The sequence below is a fragment of the Leucoraja erinacea genome, unplaced genomic scaffold, assembly GCF_028641065.1.
Source record: "Leucoraja erinacea ecotype New England unplaced genomic scaffold, Leri_hhj_1 Leri_616S, whole genome shotgun sequence".
Taxonomy (NCBI): Eukaryota; Metazoa; Chordata; class Chondrichthyes; order Rajiformes; family Rajidae; genus Leucoraja; species Leucoraja erinaceus.
Genome location: NW_026576527.1, coordinates 70,992 through 84,152, shown reverse-complemented (window position 1 = coordinate 84,152; position 13,161 = coordinate 70,992). Strand labels below are relative to the sequence as shown.

At 46.5% G+C, this 13,161-nt stretch overlaps 1 pseudogene; it reads right to left on the bottom strand.

Annotated features, from left to right (window-relative positions):
- Nucleotides 1–2,548: 2,548 nt before the first annotated feature.
- LOC129694311 (E3 ubiquitin-protein ligase TRIM39-like) lies at nt 2,549–12,442 on the bottom strand (annotated as a pseudogene).
- Nucleotides 12,443–13,161: the final 719 nt, after the last annotated feature.

Sequence of the window (13,161 nt, the reverse complement as noted above, 5' to 3'; positions counted from 1 at the left end):
TCACCTCTGCCTATCCTTAGCCCCACGTCCCCCTCCCTTTTCATCTGTGCATTAATTTGCCTCATATTGTGTTTTGAATTGAATTCTGTCTTTACTTTGCGTACTAGTCATGTCTCTACTATTTATTTCATTCCCCTTACATGTTTTTCCTCTACCTGCTAAATTTTTGTAAGGTGTCCTTGAGACTCTTGAAAGGCGCCCATAAATAAAATGTATTATTATTATTATTACCCTGCCTTCTCTCCATAACCCCTGATCCCTTTAGCCACAAGGGCCACATCTAACTCCCTCTTAAATCTAGCCAATGAACTGTGGCCTCAACTACCCTCTGTGGCAGAGAATTCCACAGATTCACCACTCTCTGTGTGAAAAATGTTTTTCTCATCTCGGTCTTAAAGGATTACCCCCTTATCCTTAAGCTGTGACCCCTTGTCCTGGACTTCCCCAACATCGGGAACATCAGTGTTTGATATAGCGCATCTATCACCTCGTGTTCCCGCCCAGCTGCACAAATCACACAGATCAGTTTCTTGTCCGTTTCACAAAACAGCTTCAGTTCTTCCTGATGTTCCTCGCAGTGATGTTTACTTTCCTTCTCTGTCCGATTCAGGCCCAGTGTTCGAGCTTTCTCAGACAGGCTCGTCAAGGCCCAACTGTAAACTCCTCCCTACATTCCGGGCAGGAGTTTCTATCTTCATGTTCCCGTGAATGGAACACGAGCCTTGCTGTACTGTAGACTCTGCAGAAACCGGGTGGGTATGAGAGGTTTAGAAGGATAGAGGCCAAATGTGAGACGAGGTCATCCCTCGGCCTCCTGCACTGCAAAGAAAAAAACCTCAAACCTATCCACCTTCTTCTTGCAACCCAAGTCCTCCAGTAAGGACCTAGCTTGGCATGAATAAGTTGGACCGAGGGGGCTTTTTCCGTGCTGTAACACTCTATGACCCCCCCTCCATAACCAAACCATGTAAATCTCTCCGAGCGGGTGCCATTCTTGACAAGCACGGAGAATCACTGGACTACAGGCAGGACACTAAGTTGGCGATGTCTCGGATTCACAGGGACATTGGTCACCCCCTCGCCTCTCAGAGTATTTTTCCCCCCTACATCCTTCCTCTATTTGCGAGGCCTCCCTTTAACTGAAACACTCCACTTGACCGCTCTCTACCGCAGGGATTTGCTCCCACATTATGTAATTGTTTTAGAATTTACAGCATGGGAACAGGACCTTTGGCCCACCGAGTCCACGACAACCATCGATCACCCGGACCCAATTTCTCGTTTATCCCACTTCCGCATCCCACACACTAGTGGCAATTTACACAAGTCAATGAACACACAAACATGTACGTCTTTGGAGGTTTGCTACTCCGTTCTGCTGGTCTCAATAATTATGAACCCCCCCCCCGGTCTCACGCACATGGAATGAGTTCTTCTATATACACGGTTTAAAGACCCATATTAGGTTTACCGCTTAATTTCCAAATCATCTCACCCCCAATCCAAAAGAAAATCACTCCACAGTTCATTTCTTAAAGAAAACGTGCCTTAAGGGGACTGCAAAGAGTTAATAATATTCGCTACATACACTTCAGTAGTATACAAGTCTGTATATTTAATTCAAACATCAATATAAAATGTATTTGACACAAATGTTCACTGTCACCATTTTAATATGGTAGTAAAAACAGACGAGAAACATATAACATATAACAATTACAGCACGGAAACGGGCCATCTCGGCCCTACAATTATTCTCCCCTAGTCCCATCTACCTGCACTCAGACCATAACCCTCCATTCCTTTCCCGTCCATATACCTATGCAATTTATTTTTAAATGATAAAATCGAACCTGCCTCCACCACCTCCACTGGAAGCTCATTCCACACAGCTGCCACTCTCTGAGTAAAGAAGTTACTTCATGTTCCTCCTCTTGTTTGAATCTTCCCTACTCTCAATGGGAAAAGCTTGTCCACGTCAACTCTGTCTATCCCTCTCATCATTTTAAAGACCTCTATCAAGTCCCCCCTTAACCTTCTGCGCTCCAGAGAATAAAGACCTAACTTATTCAACCTTTCTCTGTAACTTAGTTGCTGAAACCCAGGCAACATTCTAGTAAATCTCCTCTGTACTCTCTCTATTTTGTTGACATCCTTCCTATAATTGGGCGACCAAAATTGTACACCATACTCCAGAATTGGTCTCACCAATGCCTTGTACAATTTTAACATTACATCCCAACTTCTATACTATGTATAGAGTTTATAATAATGTCGACATAGGTTAGTGAACGACAGTCTTCTGTTTGAGTGATGTAAACATTTTTGAATTTTTTTAAAGAGTTATCAAGTTTCACTGGTCCCTGCCGTTAGCGCCACGAGTCGCTAAGTTGCGTCCACGAGTTCCGACGTTCCCGCGACGTTAATTGTACGTGATTACCACGAGTTAAATTTGTTTTAAACTCGGGGTACCTCGTGGGTCAGCTCGCACAGTGTGACAGGGTTTAACGCGTCAAAATGAACGGATCGACAGACAGACAGACAGCTCTGATTTCAGTTGCTGTTTATTTCACTCTTCCCACATTTACATTCCCCCTGGTTTTATTTCCGCGCTCACTGGGGTTTGTTTCACGACGCGGAATTTGGGGATTAAATGGGAGCCGTTCGTTCAGCGCCGACCTGTTGTCCACCGGGTTTCTGCCCCACAGCCCCTGAGCCCCGCTCCTGACGCCGGTCCCGGGACCCGACCCTTTTACACACCCGGAGCGGAACCGGAGCAGATTCTCAGCCACTGGTTTTCCATCCCAAGTCCAGAAGAAAGGATAAAGTTTCTCCGTGAATTTATTCCCAGTGAAGGTGTGGAGATGGGACTTGGTGTCCGCGTCGTAAAATGAAACTGTCCCGGACTCGTAACTGAGATAAACTCCCACCCTCCCGGGGATGGGACGGGCGGGGAGAGGGGATGGAGGGGAGGTGAATGCATCAAACCCGTCATCCCACCGCTCGATGCTCCAGACTCCAGTCTCCGGGCTCAGTGTGACCCGTCTCTTCCTCTCCACAGACTCTGCGGCGACTCCCAGACTCCAGTACCGACTCCCCGCCACCTCCACCTCCCAGTAATGTCTCCCCGATGTGAATCCCTCCGATCCCAGCACACACTCCCAGCCTGTAAACCTCTTCCCGGTGTCAGGGAGACTCCTCACGGTCCCGGTCAGTCTCACCCTCTTCCGATCCTCAGACACCTCGAGCCGCGCATGCGCTGTTTCCACATCCAGGGTGACGGAGACTGGGGGGAGAAGCAGAGAATCAGAGAGTCCCCGGGGGTCGGGGGGAGACTCGGGCACAGGCGGGCGGACAACTGAAACCTTGCCCGGGGTTTCACACAATCACGTGGGATGGACAACACAAACCTTTCTCCACATTTCACTCCGAGGAAAGGGGTGGCTCGTGGATTGAAGGAGCGGGTCGGGCGGAGGACAGAGAGAGAGAGAGAGAGAGAGAGAGCGAGAGAGAGAGAGAGAGAGAGAGAGAGAGAGAGAGAGAGAGAGAGAGAGAGAGAGAGAGAGAGAGAGAGAGAGAGAGAGAGAGAGAGAGAGAGAGAGAGAGAGAGAGAGAGAGAGAGAGAGAGAGAGAGAGAGAGAGAGAGAGAGAGAGAGAGAGAGAGAGAGAGAGAGAGAGAGAGAGAGAGAGAGAGAGGGAGAGAGAGAGAGAGAGAGAGAGAGAGAGAGAGAGAGAGAGAGAGAGAGAGAGAGAGAGAGAGAGAGAGAGAGAGAGAGAGAGAGAGAGAGAGAGAGAGAGAGAGAGAGAGAGAGAGAGAGAGAGAGAGAGAGAGAGAGAGAGAGAGAGAGAGAGAGGGAGAGAGAGAGAGAGAGAGAGAGAGAGAGAGAGAGAGAGAGAGAGAGAGAGAGAGAGAGAGAGAGAGAGAGAGAGAGAGAGAGAGAGAGAGAGAGAGAGAGAGAGAGAGAGAGAGAGAGAGAGAGAGAGAGAGAGAGAGAGAGAGAGAGAGAGAGAGAGAGAGAGAGAGAGAGAGAGAGAGAGAGAGAGAGAGAGAGAGAGAGAGAGGGAGAGAGAGAGAGAGAGAGAGAGAGAGAGAGAGAGGAGAGAGAGAGAGAGAGAGAGAGAGAGAGAGAGAGAGAGAGAGAGAGAGAGAGAGAGAGAGAGAGAGAGGAGGGAGAGAGAGAGAGAGAGAGAGAGAGAGAGAGATAGAGAGAGAGAGAGGACGATGAAGAGATTGCGGGTGGGCATTTGGAGCGGTTGGGCAGGGTTTTGTGAGATCTCGCTGTTAGGTGGTGGAGAGGGAATCAGATTATCAAGTGGTGGATTGAGATAAGTGGTAACAGGAAGTATTTATAAAGACAGGCAGGATATCGGATGTAATATTGGAGAATTGGGGCCAGTGTGGAACTGACACACAGGAGGAGTTGAGGCCTGGGGCAGAGTCATCATCATCACACTGAATAGAGGCGATTTCAGATGCCAGTTGTGATCCTTCTGCTCATGTTCTCTGCAGCAGAGGGCGAGACTGAAGGAGGGGCGGCTTCCACCACTGAAACATGTCGGGATTGAATGTCCCTTGTGCAACACAGAATGTGTAGAGGCTCGCGATTGTAGGGTCGCTGAAGGAGAGGAGATTCATGGGTGGAAATGATCCTGGACCTGTAACCAAGAATTCATTCAACTCAGGTTAAACCAATGTATGGGTTTTCATGGGGCATTGGACATGTTCCCTCATGGTGGGCGAGTGGTGAAAGAGAAGGCATATGATATCCGATATGACCTGGATAATTGGATCCAAGATTGACTTGGTTTAAGGAGGCAGAGGGTATTGGCATCAGGATAGTTTTGTGAATGAAAGGTGTGGAATGGTAGTGGCTATCTGTACGCAGTGGTCTTCAGCAGGGATCTGTCCTGGGATTGTTGCTGGTTATGATATATATTAACAACCACTTTCCGTGCCGTAGGCATGTGAAGTACATTTGTACTGACATGGAAATTGTTGGTGCTCTGGGTCACGTGGAAGGCTATCAAGGCTGGTCAGCCTCACTTGGTGTATTGTGTGCAGGTCGACATGCTCAAGGAAGGATGTGTTTGTGCTGGAGAGGGAACAGAGGAGATTCATCGGGTCTGAGTCTGATTCATTGATTCATGAAGTAGGATCTCGACCCGAAACGTCACCCATTCCTTCTCCCCAGAGATGCTGCCCGACACGCTGAGTTACTCCAGCATTTTGTGTCTATCTTCGATTAAAACCAGCACCTGCACTTCCTTCCTACAAAGATTCATGGGGATGTTGCTTGTGTTGGTGGACTTTCGTTACAGGGGGACATTCGTCACAACATCTCAATTTCCAGGTGTATGTGTGTAAGAGGATCTTTGTCTGGACAAATAACTGGGTGTTTTCCACCAAGAAAAAGCCTAGACTGAGGTGAATGCTAGTTTCCCTGACAAATCTAATTCAAGCAATGCCTCAACATGATAGACAGTTAATAACAGTGAACCTTGCGATTCCAACAGGAGGCAACCCTGAGTCACCAGAAACTTCACTCACTGACGTCAGACAGAGTTCAGGGACAGATTTCCCTCTCTGAAGATCGCCCATTAATTTTGATAACAATCCTGGTCAGCACATTGATACCACATTTCAATACTTACAAGGTGATAATATCACAAGTGATAGTGGTAGAATTAGGCCATTCGGCCCATTAAGTCCACTCCTCCATTAAATCATGGCTGATCTATCTCTCACTCCTAACCCTTTTTCCTGCCTTCTCGACATAACATCTGACTCCTGTGCTAATTAAGAATCTATCTACCTCTGCCTTAAAAATATCCACTGACATGCTCCACAGATTTATGTGGCAAAGAATTCCACAGATTCACCAGCTTCTGACTAAATACATGTCTCCTCATCTCCTTCCTCAAAGAATGTCCTTTAATTCTGAAGACTATAACCTCTAGTCCTGGACTCTCACACAGGTGGATACATCCTCTCCACATCCACACTATCCAAGCCTTTCACTATTCTGTATGTTTCAATGCCCCTTCATTCTTCCAAACTCCAGTGAGTACAGGCCCAGTGCCGACAAACGCTCATCGTAGATTAACCTACTCATTCCTGGGATCATTCTTGGGATCATTCACTCTTTGAGCCAGCACTTCCTTCCTCAGATATGGTGTACAAAATTGCTCACAAATACGGTCTTACCAGCGGCTTCTAGAGCCTCAGCATTACAAACCTGTTTTTGTATACAAGCCCTCTTGAGTTTGCTTTCTTAATTTTTTGCGACTAATTTTAACTGGATTTAGTTAAATCCATTTTAAATCAACTGAACACGTAACTGGGTGTTTTATTCCGATATGAAACCCTTGGCTGAGTTCAATGCTGGTATGTCTGATGCGACTCGCTCATTAATTACTTATTTTTTAAATTACCAACCTCTTTTGAGAAGCAAGGAGAGGGAAGAATTACAATTTCATGTTTTTCAATGATATGTATGACAGTGATCGCAACTTCTACTGAAGTATGGATGGCCGTGGGCTCGTGAGAAGCTCTTCCGACCTTTAACAGGCCTTGTTTTTGGTCCTGCTGGGGATCTACAGCCCCCTCCTCACCTAGAAAACCAGGTGGGGGAGACGGTTTAGTCGCCAACTGTCCACCCATGGAGCAGGTAGCACGGGATTACATGGTACCCGTCCGAGGGGGAAACTCCCCCCCCCCCCCCCCCATGACAATGCTTCAATGTGGTGGAGAGTTAATAACAATGATGTCCGTAACTCCAGCAGGGGGCAGACATGAGTTAACCAAAGTCAGTAGTCACTGACAGGACAAGCAGGACCAGTGGCACAAATATCCTTCTCTCAAGGAATCCCGTGTGTTTTTATGACAATCTTGGTCATCAAATTCCTACAAGTTTTCAAAATCTCTGATTTAATTAAGTCAAGTTTACTTTGCTGGCTACCTGGTAGAATTCAAACTCGTATCGTGACGTGTTTCTGCGGATGGGGTTAAGATGTTTTAGATCATCTAGCAGTCTGTGTCTTGGTTGTATTGTGCTCCTGTGTTGGATGTGTTCAGGGATCTGACATCTCCAGCTGACCACTTGACTGTGAAGCTTCCCAACAGGTGAGATTGGTGCTGGTATAAAACTTTAGTTCCCCTTCAGTTCATCATTACGGTCAATCTTTGCATCTATTTACAACTTAAATATGTCACCCACATAAGAAGTAAGGAATCCATATGTTTTACCTTGGTGATTGGCAACAACGATATCTTTCAACACTGCGTTCAACCAGTAGGGGTGATGGAATTTTTCATCCAGCATGGCACCATCTCTCAGTGACAATGTGTATTCTTCATCACTAATTCTGCAAATATTCAATAACCGGTTATAACCTGAACGTCGACATGTTTATGTGACTTTACAGATCTGTTCAGAGTTTAACTGAAGAGCATGTCCTACCTCCTCTTGCGACCAGCTTCCTCCTGAAATAAATAAAGCAGAAATTGAGTGAGGGAACAGAAATTCACCCAAGTTATTTCACATAGTTGAAAATTTCCATTTTCTGACTCTACTGTTGAAATGCAGAGAATATCACAGCGATGTAACCAATGCAGGAGGTATGATAAATGTTTGTGACAATTATGCTGCAGCTCAGAGGAGGCAATGTGCAGGAAAGTCTGGACGAGTTGTGAATGTTCTGCTGAATAATGTCATAAAATCATATTGTGTGCAGTTTTGGTCCCCTAATTTGAGGAAGGACATTCTTGCTATTGAGGGAGTGCAGCGTAGTTTTACAAGGTTAATTCCCGGGATGGAGGAACTGTCATATGCTGAGAGAATGGAGTGGCTGGGCTTGTACACTCTGGAGTTTAGATGGATGAGAGAGGATCTTATTGAAACATATAAGATTTTTAAGGGTTTGGACACGTTAGAGGCAGGAAACATGTTCTCGGTGTTGGGGGAGTCCAGAACCAGGGGCTACAGTTTAAGAATAAGGGGTAAGCCATTTAGAACGGAGATGAGGAAACACTTTTTCTCACAGCGAGTTGTGAGTCTGTGGAATGTTCTGCTTAAGATGGCGGTGGATACTTTCAAGAGAGAGCTAGATAGGGCTCTTAAATATAGCAGAGTCGGGGGATTATGGGGAGAAGGCAGGAACGGGGTACTGATCGGGGATGATCAGCCATGATCACATTGAGTGGCGATGCTGGCTCGAAGGGCCGAATGACCTACACTTGAACCTATTGTCTATAGCGATAGGAGTAGAATTAGTACATTCGGCCCATCAAGTCTACTCCGCCATTCAATAACGGGTGAGCTTTCCCTCCCAACCCTACTCTCCTGCCTTCTCCTCATAACCTCTGACACTCTTACTAATCAAAAATCTATACAGATAATATCTCTGCCTTAATAATATCCACTGACTTGGGCTCCACAGACCTCTGTCGCAAAGAATTCCACAGATTCACCGCCCTCTGACTATAATTCCTCCTCAACAACTTCCTAAAGAAATGTCCTTTAATTATGAGGATATGACCTCTAGTCCTAGATTCTTCTCGTCCACATCCACTCTCCTCTCTAAGTACATCTATCCAAGCATATTTGGTAAGTGTCAATGAGGTCTCCCCTCATTCTTCTAAACTCCAGTGAGTACAGGCCCTGTATCAAAAAACGCTTATCATATGTGAACTCATAATAAAATATTCATCATAATTGCTTGGAGGAATTTAAGATTAACGATGGAATTGATTGGCTGTAGATGGTGAATGTATCTCCAGTTCTGAAGATACCAAAACACAAATGTACATTTTAAAGAGGCCTGGAGCAAATCCAAGGGAGCTTTGCTAGAATGATGTTTGGAGTGAATGGTTTAAGGAATGGTGAGCGTTTGATGGCATTGGGACTGAACTCGCTGGAGTTTCAAAGGAACAGGGGGGGGGATCTCATTGAAATTTACCGAATAGTGAAAAGCCTGGATAGAGTGGATGCGGATAGGATGTCTCCACTGATGCAAGAATCCAGGACCAGATCCATAGCATCCAAATACAAGGACACGTCTTTAGATGAGGAGGAATTATTGAGTCAGAGGGTGGCAGAGGGTGGTTTACATTGCCACAGGAGGCTGTGGAGGCCGTCAGTTGATTCTTTTTTTAAGGCAGATATAGATGGATTCTTGATTAGTACGGGTGTCAGGGGTTTGGGGGAGAAGGCAGGAGAATGGAGTTGAGTGAGCAAGATAGATCAGCCATGATTGAATTGCAGAGTAGACTTAATGGGTCAAATGGCCTATTTCGTCTACTATGAATTATGAGATAGCAGAGTGTGTTTGTATGGGGGACGGAGGATAAATATAGGAATTGATAAAAGTAGCTTTTTCGCAAATATATCGCTCCCAATGTTGTGACTGCAGTTACATTGAACGAGATGAAACATAACCCCTGACCTTCAGAAATAACACGACGTCTGTTTGTTCCATTCGCCCCTGCAGATTTGAGAGTTCCTCCTCAATAGAGTTTAAATTCTCTTGAATGTCTTGAAGATTTTTCTCCATTGGACTTAGAATCTTCTCCTCATCCTCCTTGATCTCTCCGAGAATGCGCTGCTCTTTCTTCACGAGAATCTGGTGCAGTTCAGCAAACTGAGATGTGACGTGAGACTTGAGGCTTTGTGACTGCTCCTGTCAAATGAAAGGTGAAGATTGATCTAATATTGATGGCACCGCCCTGAGCTGGTTCATCTCCTACCTCAAAGGTGGGAGTTTCTCTACTAACAAAGGCAACTCTTTCTCCTCCCCAGCTAGTCTGTGCTGTGGGGTTCCACAAGGTTCCATCCTTGGCCCCATTCTCTTCTCCCTGTATATGCTCCCCTTAGGCCAAGTCATTGAAAGACACGGCATTTCCTTCCATTGCTACGCAGACGATACACAACTCTATATCCCCCTGAAGCCGAAAAACCATTCAAATCTGCTTAACCTTACCAACTGCCTCGAGGATATAAAGTGCTGGATGGCCCAGAACTTCCTCCAACTAAATGAGAGTAAGTCTGAGATCATCCTTCTCGGCCCCTCGGACTCAATCAAAATGATAGCAGGCAGCCTTGGAAGCCTTACCCCGCTACTCAAATCTCACGTCAAAAACCTTGGCGTGATATTTGACTCATCATTGAAATTTGACAAACAAGTCAATGCCGTGGTAAAAGCTTCTTGTAGCTTTGGACCATACCTAAAATAAAACAATTCCTCCATTTTGATGACCTGGAAAAGATCATCCGCACATTCATCTCCTCCCGCCTAGATTACTGCAACTCCCTTTACACTGGCATCAGCCAATCTTCCCTATCCCACCTGCAACTGGTCCAAAACGCCGCAGCGAGACTCCTGACGGGCACCCGAAAAAGGCACCACATCACCCCGATCCTGGCCTCTCCCCCACTGGCTCCCTGTGCGGTTCCATATACATTTCAAGATCCTCCTCCATATCTACAAAGCCCTCAATGGGCTTGCCCCCACCTACATAAGAAGTCTTCTCACCCACCACTCCACCTCCAGGTCCCTCAGATCGGCCGACTTGAGGCTGCTGAATATCCCGCGGTCTGGGCATAAGCTCAGGGGCGACCGACCGCGTCTTTGCGGTTGCAGCTCCTAGACTGTGGAACAGCATCCCTCCTCTTCACTTCAGAACTGCCCCTTCCATCAACTCCTTTAGGTCAAGACTGAAAACCTATCTATACTCCCAAGCCTTTCCTGACGTCCACTGAGTGAGGGCTACATGTATATATGTATGTAGTTTGTTTGTTTGTACTATTCTTATAACAAATGTAAAGCACTTTGGCCAACGAGAGTTGTTTTTAAATGTGCTATAGAAATAAATGTGACTTGACTTGTGTGACTTAATATATTTCTGTATTCTATTTCGTTGTGAAGTAAAAGGTGACCATTTGGCACATCGATATCTATGCTGTTCCTGAAAATAATCCCATTAATCTCATTTCCTCCCGTTTCCCTGAAACACAATGGCCCTCACGTCCACATTAACTCCCACCGACTCACAGATCACCCGCCTTCAGCAGCTTCATTACAGCAACCAATTAAACCAACATGTCTGGGAGATGTGGGCGGAACCAACCCTGGTCACGGGGAGAATATAGAAACATTGACAATAGGTGCAGGAGTAGGCCATTCAGCCCTTCGAGCCAGCACCGCCATTCAATATGATCAACCAGAATCAGTACCCCGTTCCTGCTTTCTCCCCATATCCCCTGATCAGGCATCAGACAGGGAAAACATCTGAAAAAAGAGGAAGAGAGATGGAGCTCCATGAAATGAAATCATTTCCTTCCTTGTTTACCTTTAAATTATACTGTGAGATGGATGGTGGTGGGGAGAGTTGTGTGAATGAAGGAGGGCAAGGTTGTGCCTGGGGAGGGGGTGCTGGTGTTGGTGGGAGGACAGACTTGTTTCAGGGCAGGGGTAGTGTGGAGTTGTGCCTGGGGAGGTGAAGGTTTGGGTAGAGTGGACAGAGTTGAACCAAGGGGGGGATGGGGGGGGGGGGGGGGGGGGGGGGGGGGGGGGGACTTGTTTTCAGGGGCAGGGGTAGTGCGTGGAGGAGTGCCTGGGGAGGTGGGGGGTTGTTGTACTGGGGGAGAGGGAAGTGGACATGGAAGCGTCACACCGACAACACCAGAAGTCAGGGTCGAACCGAATTCACCGGAGCAGTGAAACAGCGCAACTAACTGCTGCCGCGCTACGCTGTAGTGCATTAACCAAAATACAAAACTACACAACACGATCAGAAATGCCACACAACAAGGCCTCACCCGGACTTGGGAAATCTTCTGCTTCTGTTGCTCTTCCATTTCCTGGATGGCTGATTTATTTGTTGTCAGAGATTGTATGGATGATTTAACCTGATCCTGGGAATCAGAGAGAAAGGGGGTTAGACAATAAACATTCAACTATACATTCAAGCAAGTGATCGTAGTCGGTTTGCTTTTACCTTGTAGGTTTCAACAGCTTCTTTAATCGGTATGAAGCTGTGAGACTTGTGTTCCCGCGCATCTCGACAAACCAGGCAGATCAGTTTCTTGTCCGTTTCACAAAACAGCTTCAGTTCTTCCTGATGTTCCTCGCAGTGAAGTTTACTTCCCATCTCTTCCGTATTCAGGCTCAGTGTTCGAGCTTTCTCAGACATTCTCGCCAAGGCCCGACTAACCCTGAGGCTGCGGTCTGTAAACTCCTCTCTACATTCCGGGCAGGAGTTTTTCTCCTCCCTGTCCCAACTCTGTGTGATACAGGAGCGGCAGAAGTTGTGCCCACACTCCAGTGACACCGGATCGGTGAAGAAATCCAGGCAGATGGGACAAATTGCCTCCTCTGTTAAATTCGCGACCTGCTCTTTAGAAGCCATTTTAACTCCTGCCACTTCCTGGTTTGAAACTGCTTTCACTGATTGGGAGCTGCTGATCCATTGTGATCCCTCTGTACCGCGAGTGTCTACCGCGCACGCTGCCGTCTCCAGCACATTTGCTGTAGGGTTTCAGGGTGAACGTGTTCTAGGTGACCGTGTCCTGACCTCAAATACCCATGGAGGGTTTAGTGAGATGTTAAACAGACCGGTATATAAATGTAAACGCAGGGAATGTTATGGGGCAGTTTAGAGCAGAACAGAAAAAAGAAACTAACGGTGGTGTAAAACGATGTTTAAATATAAACTTAGAGTGAAGTCAAGTCGGATTTATTGTCATCTGTACAAGTACTGCGATGAACAGCGGCGATGAAAACCACATCGCCGTTTCAGCAGCATCACACACACAAATACTCAGCGCTTCACACAATATAAATTAAACACAAATTACAACCACATTACACATAAATCCTGCAAGTTAGTAAAAACAAAATTAAAAACTGCTCCAAAGACAAGGCATTAATACAAAACACAATTGAATATAAACACATCCATGGCCAGTGCAGGCGGTAGTGCAACTCGTGTGCGTTGGAAATGCCGCACCAGGCCATGATGTGAACAGTCCGGATACATTCTACAGCGCTGATGTGGAGGTTTCTTCAAGTATCAGGTTATATCCCGGAATATCCACAACGCGAAGACACAATCCGTATGGAACAAAGAACAGTACGTACAGGAGCAGCCCTTCGGCCCACAGT